Raw genomic sequence first — 12,222 nt, forward strand, 5'->3', positions numbered from 1 at the left:
ATAATCATAGAGAAGTGTATCTGTTGTGCTTATCCTCAATCTCTCTTGAAATTCAGTATAGAAAATCCATGCAGCACAGGAAGAAATGTCCAGTCAGGATATTCCCAGTTCCTGTAGCTCCCTGGTCACCTTCTGCAGTGACTGAGCCAAGGCTGTGTCACAGCCCCCAGCAGCTCAGCAGGGCCTTGCTGTCTGCCCCGCTGCTCTTTGTTCCATGAACAATAGTTCAACATGAATATTTTACCTTCTCAACTCTTGTCATTATCCAGATACCGTAACAGGAAATTTGCATTCCTGAATAGGCACAGCTGGAAGTAATTTAAGAAAGATCCTTCAAAAGAAGGGAAGAGAATTTAGGAAGCATATGGAGTCACAGGTTTACATGATAATCAACAAAAGCAGCTCTTGTTCCTCCTCATTTGCAGGGAGACACTTCACACTCCAAGCAGAGGGAACATCCCACAGTCTCTCTGCAGGAAGCTTTCTTTCACAAATTATTTGCTTCAATTCTGAAATGCAAAGAGGTCCATGAAAAAAAAGACAACACTTTGTCAGACAAAACTTGGGTAGGGACCCAGTTAAAGCTCACTTATCTCACACTCCAGTGAGAGTGGTGGGCTGTTTTCCTTTAAGCCTATTCCTCACATGCAGAGCGGTGCGTAAGTGGCCCGAAGTTTAGAGTCTGACTAGCTGAGGGCGAAAGGCCGACGCCTCTCTGCAATTCTTGGCCTGCACTCTTCGGCGTCTGATGGCTTCGGGCTGTGCTGGCTGCGGACTGGCTTACACCGCTGGTATTGGGGAGGAACGGAGCTGACTATTTCCCGGGGGTTAAACATCGGTTTATTGAAGGTGTTGCGGGATCTAAACGCAGGGAAACTAACCGGGAAAAAGTTTTCTCAATAGGGGGTGAAACAGGATTATAAAGGAGGGGGGTGGGTACAGGCGGAACGAATCGGGAAAGGTGAGGGGATGAACTTCACAGAACTGACACTCTATGGAGACTAATAATCAAAAGGTAAAGGAGGTGTCTTGGGACCTCAGCCAGCTACCATCTCCAGAGAGGAGAAGGTTCTCGAAACCTGGGAGGAGAAAGGGGGTTATTGACTGTACCCAGGGAGGAGACAACTTTAACTTATAAGGGAGACTAGGGGAGGAGCAATTACATATCGGCAACTATGAATAGCGGTTACTATAGCAACTTAGCTGACAGGCTAGCAGTGGCGGGAAAAACTGGGGGAACGAAACTATTTTACACATAATAGGGGAGAACAATACATAAATTGGGGGAATAACACAAGGAACTTAACAGCACACTACAACACACGCAGTCCTTTAATTTCTAAAAATTAAGTCTGTTTGGAAGTAGCTCTGAAGTCAAGAACAAGTGGAGTAAAAAGGGGCCTGAACTAAACCATATTAGTTGAGATGAGATATTAGAAAATACCAAATGAGGCAAAACAGTGGTGAGAAAATTCATGTAACTGTGCATGGAGCAGAGACATGCAGAACTAATTTCAGGTATTTTCTCTATGTCTTCTTAATGCCCAGGGATGCATTTAAAACCTAGTCAGGATGTCCTCAAACCAAACCCTCTTTAGAATCGTTCTGTTGAGAAACTGGATTTGAACAAGAGCTGAGCACTGTTTGCAGTTGTGGCTTTTGTGTTCAGACAGGACCAGAATGTGCCCTGCATTGCTCAGAGTTAATTCAGCCCCGTGCTGCTGGTGTCACCCAGCCTGGCTGCTGCTGTCCCCTCCCCAGACCTGAGGACAGCACACACACAGCCCATAGAGCTGCTCACAAGGATGTTGAAGTGTTGGTTCATTTGGCTGCCAGAAATAAGATAATTGTCATTTAAAGGATTTTCGCTGAAATTAAGCATCTGTCAAGCAGGACCTGAGTGAATGGAATGTAGAAAATGTGAATGAGTCAACAAGACAAAGAACTTTTATATTCTGGCACTGTACTTTTTATCCCACACGATTCAGGTGGGCTCGTGCCTTTGATTCTGTATAAATGACAGTGTTTAGATATTTATTATCTATTACACCCAATCTGTTTCTGTGTTAAACATAGAAACAAACAATGGACACTCCTGTAAATGAGCAATTCTCACCTCTGTGGAATTGCAGCAACAGCACAACTGAAAGTCACAGACATTTGAACAATTAAAGGCATCAGAGCAGCAGATCCAACTAGTTTTACTTCTAGTTTCCTAAACTCTACATTTGCACACTTTCCACCTGCTCTGAAGCCTAAGGGTCACCATGAAGTGACTTTCCTAACCCAAGTCTGAGCAGTTATACTGAGCTCAACAGTATTGCACAAAATATCAGAGAAAGAGTCCAAATGTGGAATTAATCACTCACTAGAATAAGGAAAGTATGAACCTGTTTGACTGATCACTTCCAGCTGTAAACCTAAATATCAGAAAAATTCTTACATTCCTGTTCTTCAGCGTTCCACTGCTGTGAGTTTTCAAGTGATACTCTGATGTTTAAAACAAGAAATTCAACAAAAGGGATTCAAAACATGTCCCTTATCAAACTGTGCTGTACAGAGGTAGAAGGATGGTCTGTGTCCTACAGCTGACAGCTATCAGGAGCTCTGGTTAAACTCTCTGAGGGATCAGTGCCTGCAGAAATGTTCCCCATACTGCACAAACACTGTAGACACTACAGAAACAAGGTGCCAGCCATGGACATCCCTGAGGAGATCACAGGGCTGGATGCAGGACTCACCTTCACCCACTGGAAACCTGCTGCCAGTTGATGTAGCATATTCCACACATCTGAGATGGCACCTCAGGAGCTGTGACACCTGTCAGCGCTCTGCTGCCACTCAGCCACTACTTCAGCTCTGGCTGCAAAGAAGGAAAAGGACATTTGAAATCCAAACTATTGGTGGGACCATAAAAAAGGGAACTGAAGCCTGGCCTATAAACTACTACAGTGGCCTAAAGAGAGTCTAAAGACAAGCAATTAAATACTACTTATAATTAATAAATAGCTTTTACCTAGAATCACAGAAGTCCAAGTTTGGAAAGGACCTTAAAGATAAGCCAGTGCCACCCCTGCCATGGGCAGGGACACCTCCTACCATCCCAGCCCTGTCCAACCTGGAATATTTAAGACTCACTTCTGCTACAATGTTCCCATAACTAAAATGCTTGAGGCCATATCAAAATTCTTTCACATCTCTTTTGTGTTATCTATGGAAAAAATCTGTTCTGGCAATGTTATCCAAGACAAGACACACTGCAGTGAAAAAAGGAACAGCTGCAGATGCCATTAACCAGCAAGACGTGCTTTGAACATTTCTAAGTGCTCTAAAGGCATATTAGAAAATTAGTGGGTTTATCATTATGATGGAAAAGGGAGAAGATTATTTTAGGAAGTGGAACTGCCACTACAGTGGTGAAAAAATATATAAGAGAAGACAAAAAGCAAAACAAAGTGAAACAAAACCCACCAAAAAATCACAAACCCAAAAAATCCCCAAACACGTAAGAGGCGCCTGTGCCTGTAAGAAGTTCATCTACAGCTGTTTTAGTGGTTACAATTCTTTCATAAATAGGGCAGGAAGTTGAGTCAGTCTGGACAAAGGGAGCAGGAACAAAAAAGAAACCTGCTGAATCATTTCTCATGACAAGTCTTGAATTTAAATTGGTACATTAAGGATGGTCGCAATTTCCCAGAGCAGTCATCCTCACACCTCATCATTTCACACCTCATCATCCCAGGTGTTTCTGACAATGTCCCCACACAAGTAAAATATAGATAAAATATAATTAATGTGACTGAATGCAGAGGAAATACTCAGTGCGATCTGTTGTTACCTACTGGTACAGACACTGCATTCCTGAGGTTCATTTGAGACCTTGATACACACTTAAACAGCCCTAACTGAATTCCAGGACTAGGATCCATTCCAGCCAAGGAAAACAGGCTAGATTCCCTAGTACCTCCAGATTTCTAGAGCTAATTTCTAGAAAATAATTTCTAGAAAATAATATTTCTAGAATAATTAGTTCTAGAAAATTTCTAGAACTAATTATTTAATTATTAATAAATAGCCTCTGTAATTTGGGCTGATAGATCCAAGTCAGTAATTTTCTGTAGTGTTTAATTGTTGATGATACCTCATCTGTATCAATCCTTAATTTTATACCCACTTTTCACCCCTGTTAAACCAATCGAGTTTTAATTGCAAAAAACCAGTTCAGCAGCACAGGTGGAATTTCAGAGTTCTCAGCACAAATGTTGAAAAGGAAACAGGCATTGACTGGCTATTTTATATTCAGCATTGCGCAAACATATTTCACTTTTGCTCCACCAAAGGAATAAATAAATTCACGTGGCTTCTGTGGCCCCTCACGACTGCAAATACATTGAGTCTTTTTTAAAAACTTGGGATACATGTGCCATAAAAGCACATTCCTAGACAGTGCATTTTGCTAAGGTTAAGCTCTGTGAAGTGATGATTTGTGTGATGACTGAGCCACTAATATAAAAGCACTTGGTTGGTAAAAGTACTCCACACATTCATACTATGAAGTACCTATGGCACTTTGAAATATATTCATTTTGCAAGTATTTTTTTAAATAAAGGACCCTTTTGAACTAATTCACAATTCATATGAATGACTAAAACTGAATAAACACCCTCATTTTGAGAATTTGCTCAATATCTTTACAGGAAACAACAACTTTATGGATGACTTTGCAGCCCAAGACTCCTTTATGCCCGAGACATTTGAATTTGCTTGGATAAGGACTTTTCAAAATATCCTCCCTAATATCCCTACCATCCAATTTTTTAAGCTCTTTTGTCTTTAAAAGCCTCAGAGATTTGATAACAGCCACTGCCAGTCCCCACCTGACCTGCAGCTCCATTGGCTGCACCCACCGGGCCACCAGCAAAGGCACCAATCATGGAACCAGAATGGGCTGGGCTGCAAGCATCTCAAAGAATAAAAGATAATAAATGGCAAATGATCATTTCACTGCCAATCACAGGTTCTATTCTGCAGTCACTCTGCATTTCAACAAATATCAGGGGATTCAAACTGATACTTTTTGTAGCATTAATCATTATTAGAAGGAAATAAATCTTCATATTAACATCAAGCAAGGAGAAACTCCTCCAGATGTCAATTTCATTAAAAATATAGTTTGAGAGTGTTTCCATCCTGTGACTGTAGACAGAACAGTTTGAGTAATTGATATTTAGGCATTGGATACCAATTTACTTCCTCTTACCATTTCATTCATCAGATGCCTATTACTTATTGTATAACATTTTTATTTTCCTGTTCCCTCTGCAGCTGAATATGCCTTCAGGAGTTCTAATAACTTTATAACGCTTACCAAAAGGGCAAAAAGCCAAGGGCCCCCAACTGGTGTATTTACAGAAGGCTGTTACAAAGTCCAATTACAATTACAAGAAAACTTTAAATCCATTAACCAGTTGCAATGCTGGAAAGAGATTTGTCACAGTGTCTCTTTACAGCACACGGCCTGACAAGGGTTGTTGGGGGGAAGGAGCCGCGGCTCGGGGCTGGGGATGCCGAGCACAGGCAGGGCCGCTCTGAGGGCGGCGGGAGCGGGGCAGGAGCGGCCCATTGTCCCCGGGAAATCACTGCACAGTGCCGGGGAAATCACCGCATAGTGCCGGTGGGAGAGCGGCCCATTGTCCTGGGGAATCACCTCACAGTGCCAGTGGGAGAGCGGCCCATTGTCCCCGGGAAATCACTGCACAGTGCCAGAGAATCACTGCACAGTGCTGGTGGGAGAGCGGCCCATTGTCCCGGGGAAATCACCGCACAACGAGGGTGGGAGAGCGGCCCACTGTCCCCAGGAAATCACCACACAGTGCCCCAAAGAAATCACCGCACAGTGCCGGTGGGAGAGCGGCCCATTGTCCTGGGGAATCACCGCACAGTGCACATGGGAGAGCGGCCCATTGTCCTGGGGAATCACCGCACAACGAGGGTGGGAGAGCGGCCCATAGTCCTGGGGAAATCACCACACAGTGCTGGGGAAATCACCGCACAGTACCGGTGGGAGCGGGGCCCATTGTCCGGGGAATCACCGCACAGTACCGGTGGGAGAGCGGCCCATTGTCCGGGGAAATCACTGCACAGTGCCGGGAAATCACCGCACAGTGCCGGTGGGAGAGTGGGCCTTTGTCCTGGGAAATCACTGCACAGTGCCGGGAAATCACCGCACAGTGCCGGTGGGAGAGCGGTCCTTTGTCCCAGGAAATCACCGCACAGTGCCGGTGGGAGCGGGGCCCATTGTCCCGGGGAAATCACCGCATAAGGCCGGTGGGAGAGCGCCCGGGCAGCCCCTGAATCCGGCATTGTCCCAGCACCACAAAAAGGTTTGGGAGTCTGAAAAGCCGAGGAACGGAATCTCACAGCTTCTTAGAGTCCCTCTGAAAGGGCCATTGTAACATCACCATAAATCCTGGGCTCCCCAGGCACTTGACAACTAAAGCAGTGGACAATAGAATTCTTGTGCTGGACAAAACACTCCTTGTCTGCCAAAGCGCTTATCTGCTTCATTTACAAATGTCTTTCATTGTGCCCAAATAATTCCCTATTAGAAAAACGATTAGGAACAGCACTAAATAAATATTCACAGCTTTGTGGGCCATTTGGCAAAGTGAATAAACCAATACAATCGAGGTGCACGCAAAATACGCAAATTTATGCCGAGGAAACCCAAAACAACCCCAAACCTCTGTTTATTTTCATTTTCCCTTTTCCTGATGCACTGCACACACATTTGTCCCTCTAAAAAACACCCAGGTACATTAGTCTTATCAAAAGAGATGAAAAATATTAGAAATCCCCAACAATCTCAAATTGGAGAAAAATTGCATCCACTGTACCCCTAAAATTAAATATTTCCAGGAGAGCAGTTCCAGAAATAAACTTGGGAGCATATCTGAAAGTTTAATGAAATAGAGACAAATTGCTCACAATCACAAAAGGATTTAAACTGTGGATTTCTAACTACATATGTTTAGGTCCCACTTACAGAGAAATCCAAAAGCATCAGGGATGAGTTTCTGAAACGAAATCGTGCCAGATTTTTGCAACTCTTTTCAGCCCAATGAAAATTCTGGTAAATATCACAGAACTGACTGAAAGAGACTAAAATATTCCATAAATATGACACTTCAAAAAGCTTTTCTAACACAGAACTCCATTGCCTCAGGTTTCCACATAAATAGTTATTTGATTACAATTTGCTGGAGAAGTGCCTATGGAAACACAACTGACACCACACACAATGATTAAAGAAAAACCCTAATAATCTAAATTATTGCTTAAGCAAAGAGTGCTGATCATATTCAAAGTGCCAGAGACATCTGCATGGCTGAATTAAAACCTGGAGAAGTCAAAACTTCTTGACTGAATTATTGATCATAAACTACTTATTCAAATCCAATATAGGAACAAAGTTTTTACACAGCCCAGGCCAATGGACTGAGTGGCTCAAGGGCTTTTTCCCCCCTGTGATTAATTATTACAAGTCTACAAAAAATGCAAGTATTCATAACCTATGAAACAGATTACTCATATTAAATATTCAGAATATATACAATAAACAACATCAATAATGGCAGAATAAAAAAAAAAGAAAAAGAAAAGAAGCTAATGTAATTTAAAATAAGAATTATGCAGGTTTGAGCTCACAATCACAAAGGTTTAGGAATATGTGAGCTTTCCATGGTTCTATCATGAATTGCAGTCTGGCCCTGCCACATGTCACTTAACCTTGGAGCCATTGCTGAAAGTGAGCAAAGGCACACTATAAAACATTTCACCACTGAAAAATGCACGGTTCCATATAAAACTCAGAGCTCCCACATGCCAGCTGAGGATCTCTGCTGTTTGGGTGCAGAGCTTCCCCATTTCTTCTCTCACTTCTCTCCTCACTGAATAATTAACTGTTCTAAAGATGTAGGTATAAGTTCTGTCTTAAAATAAAGTTTACACTTGACTTCCCCGATGCTGATTTTGGTGTTTGATACTCTGTGCTATGCACTACCCAAACTCCCCTTTCTCCTGAAGCTGGATCATCTGTATAAATATAATTTGCATGAAATTATTATGATTATTTCTGCAATTTGCATTTCAGCAACACAGTCTCAACAAAACCTGCTTCCTGTCAGCTCTCTGAGTTTTATTCTAGGCCCTAATACACACCACAGCACCACACCATGTTTTTATATAGAGTAATCTCAGTTTAGGTATAAAAAAATGGATCTGCACTGGGGTTTAAGTCTCAGTGTACAACAGGGATTATTTAACCCTTCTGGAGAACTCAGATCTGGGGACCTTGACCAGGGTGATTTTCCTTGGCTGTGTAGACATTGCTCCTGTGCTAGCCATTGTCTTAGCAAGGAAATAAGCTCATGCTTGGAATCATCTTGAGGAGAAACTGTTTTTCCCTCTGATTCCAGGCACCTGAGCCAACAATGGGAATCCCACAGTCAGCAACCAACAGAGCAGCCCAGGGCAGTTAAGATGGGAAGGGGCTCTGGAGGACACCTGGTCCAACTGCACTGCCAAAAGCAGCTCCATATTCAAAGTTCATTTATGTTATTAAGGCTGTCACTTAATTAATGTCCACAGCTGACACCAGCAGCATGACCAAGGTCCCTGTGTGGACATGGACGTGTAAGGGTTCCCGTCTTGTGCTGAAATATGGTCAGGTGCAAAGGTGTGGAACAAAGCAAAGGGCAAGAATTGCAGCAAAAAGGACAGAAGAGCAGTTGGGATAACCTGCCTTCCCCACACACCCCCAGTGACAGGTCTGATGGCAGCCCAGGGTAAATAAATAACTCTGATTTCAGAGCTGGGGTGTTTCCCCTGCCCTGTGCTCACTCGTGAGCAGCAGGACAGGAGCACACACTGTCCCTGCAGCACCTGAGATGGTTCTGCTGCCCTCTGCTTCCAAGGCAGGGCACAGCTGATGCCTGTGTCCACACACAGGGCTCAGCCTGGAGGAGACCTTCTCAACACAAGAAGCCTGGCATAAAATGAGGATCAAAACCAGAATCTGGCTGAAATGTTGTACAGTCCTGTACCTTTGTCCAGGAGGAAAGCACCTCTGCACTCTAGGGGGATGCCTTGTGCAGGACAACACGTGAGGGCTGCAGAGAAGGTTTCACACAGACAAGGTTCTGTCCTAAGCAGGTTAACAGCCTGATTCGCTTTCTTATGAACTGTTCTGACTTTATACTCTGCCCAAACATTTCCCCTGGTGCTCCCAACCCTTGTCCACCCACACTGCTGTGGCGCAGACAGGGAGCCAGGAGGGCAGAGCAGCTCTGCCAAACCCACAGCCCAACACCCAGCTGGGAGAGCACCAACCAGGCAGAAAGGAAGCTCAGGAGCAGTGTCTGCTCTCCTGAGAGACAAAACCACATCTCAGTGCTTTGCAGGGTGGTGACAGTCTGCAGACTAAAGCCCAAATCTCACCCATCTGAGGCCAAATTACCCAGCAGGACAGAAAAGGTTCATGTGGGCTCACAAGGAACAAATTAACCTCCCTCCAAAATCCCCCTGCAAATCACATGAGTGCCCAGTCCTGTGCTCACCCACACAATATGACTTTATCAGCTTTTTCTTGCTTTTGGGTCACCAGGGCCTGGAGGCAAACGATGGGCCCTGGAGGGGGAAGTCTGTATTAATTATCCTCATGCTGCTGCAGCCCTGTCCTACCCAGGTACCAGGAATACAAGTGGGTTGGGAGGCCTGCAGGCAGGTGTGTTCTGTCATTTTAAATATCATAAATCAAGTCCTCTGTTTCAATGTTTCCAACTTCCCTGAGCTTCCTCTAAAATCTAAATTTGGAAGCATTTTGGATCCACAGCAAGCAGCTACAGACCTTCTGTGCATACGCACTTATAGAGATGTATATGCATGTAAATAAATATCAATTAAAAATTATACAAGTTCTGAATGCTTAAATAAATATTTCTATGTACCACACTCTATATAATTCAAATGACCTACATGTGGAAAAAGCACTTCATTTGTACTCTAAAAACTTGAATTTTTATTTTTGTTGTCGAGCAGATTATCTCAAACCTTTGTTCTTGAGCCGCTACCAGTAAAAGGCTCGTATATATTCTCTCTTGGAAAAGCAAATTCTACATGCAGAGCATACCAACTCAGTTCCTGCCAGTGCAGCAGGCACACAGAGCTGCTCTGAAGCCTTCTGAGTCACACTGGAGCTCAGCTTCCACTGGCAGCAGATGTCAGACACCACGGATTGGGAGCTTGTCAGCACTGAAAGATTTTTATAGCAAATTTGCCCTACAGTTTTGGGGGCTTTTTTCTGGTTTGCATCCTCCCCTTGCCATTTTCCTATTCTTTGGTGCTTTTCTTCCACTAAACATGAATGGCCAGATCCTTCCTCTAGAGCAAATCCATACCAGAGGCTGTCTTCACTAGCATTTGGTGCTCTATTTATATTATCTTTCAGAAGGCTGTTCTCTATTTCTTTCCTCTGGCTTTCTTCTGCTCTCTTTTATCAATCTCTTCTAGTGATCTGAAAAGAAAACCTAAAAATTGAGAGCCACTGAAGTATATGCTGAATGCCCCTATTAGTCAAGCTGTAGGGGACACTCAGCACAGAAAATAAATTCAACTAACCTTTGGAAAAATCTTTATATAAATGTTCTACAAAATCATCCTGCTGGTTCCAGGTCCACTGGAGACACCCAAGGAAGAATAATTCTGGGACATCAGAGATACCATAAAGGAGAATAGTTCAGAGTCTGTCCAAGAGACTCAAGAGAGACAGAATTCTTTGGTCTCAGGGACATTTTTTCCAACCTTCTTCCTTTTATTAATAAATAAAGAAAAGAGGAGTTGTTCAAAGCCACCCCAGAGATCTGATGTTTCTGAATTTCTGTGAGCCTCATTCAACTCACTGAATATCTCTGTCAGCCCAGGAAGATTCATTATTCATTCTGGGGACCCTATTGCAAACCCTGCAATGACTCTTCAAACATTTGTAAGGCTTTTAAAAAAGTTTCATTCACTCTTATTTCTGGACCAAATTTATCCCTCTGCCTATTCCTATTCCATTCTCCTCCCAGACTCCCAGAGGTCACAGCTTGTCTAGATCTGGGGAGGGTGGCAGGAAGGGAAAATGGATTGTAAATTCATTTTAGGTCACCCAGAAGCCATTCTGTCTCTGTCCTTCCTCACTGGCTTTTCCTCATTTCCTTTTGTGTTTCCTCAAAGGACATTACACACTTGGCTTCTCAATCAAGGACAAGGCAATGTCAAGCACATTAATTTGTCCATGAAGCAGTCTTTAAGTGTGGACAAAAGAAAGCCTAAAGAAGTGCAGACAGACAAGATAAACATTACTGATTCAAAAAGGAGAAACAACCCCCAAATCTTCTTCAACTGGTAATTTCAGTTTTCAGGACTGAACAGTACTGAGCAATTGATATTTTGATACTGTAATAATATCATTTATTTGTATGTAATATATACACACATATATATTTTTAAGTATATTATATATATGTATATAATTTTTAAGAAATATCTAATAAAATTAAGAAATATCCATTAAAAACAGAGCTCAATACTCAGTGAGTAAGAACTTGGGAGATGAGAAAGGACTAGGAGCATTTCTTGATGCCTGCTGTGTAGTTCCTATTCACAACTAATAGAGTTTTGCAGAATTTCAGCAATATTTATAGCAAGGATGACATGATTTTCCACCACCTATCATTTCAGGATATCACTCCAGAAATTACAATACACTAATATTTTTTATGGAGTTACTTTGTTATTTGCTAACCCGCCTTCCCATCTGTTCTTGGAGCTGTAACTTGAGCACATATCTGTATTTCAGTAGGTAATGACATGTTCATAACACCAAAGTTCACAGCCAAAACGAACCAGAACAGTTGACAATATTAATATTTAACATTTGTCTGCTCTTCATTATTCTGTCGAAAGCTTTAATTTTCTGTGGTGTAATTATAACAAGCTACAAGCAAGTGCATTAGGAGGTTTCTTCCAAACAATGGTTGTGAAGTAGAAATACACACGACCAAACAATAACAGTGCAAGTGCTCCGCATATTCCAGAGAAACTGCACAATTAGGGAAAAATTCCTGCTGGTATCTGTCAGTGATATTGCCTGGTGGAGATAGTCCTAGGTGCTGTAGGCA

At 42.7% G+C, this 12,222-nt stretch overlaps 1 protein-coding gene across 5 annotated transcripts in view; it reads right to left on the reverse strand.

Annotated features, from left to right (window-relative positions):
• The window catches only part of CDH11 (cadherin 11), an 84,404-nt gene that overhangs the window by 39,435 nt on the left and 32,747 nt on the right, over positions 1-12,222 (reverse strand). For 4 of the 5 annotated variants that reach the window (XM_074551023.1, XM_074551022.1, XM_074551025.1 and 1 more), the window contains one exon: positions 2,742-2,863. The exons of the other annotated variant lie outside the window; for it this stretch is intronic. The gene's annotated coding sequence lies outside the window, so the exon portion shown is untranslated. The remainder of the gene's footprint in view (positions 1-2,741; positions 2,864-12,222) is intronic. 5 annotated transcript variants of the gene reach the window in all.

This window comes from Zonotrichia albicollis, chromosome 13, assembly GCF_047830755.1.
Source record: "Zonotrichia albicollis isolate bZonAlb1 chromosome 13, bZonAlb1.hap1, whole genome shotgun sequence".
NCBI classification, from domain to species: domain Eukaryota; kingdom Metazoa; phylum Chordata; class Aves; order Passeriformes; family Passerellidae; genus Zonotrichia; species Zonotrichia albicollis.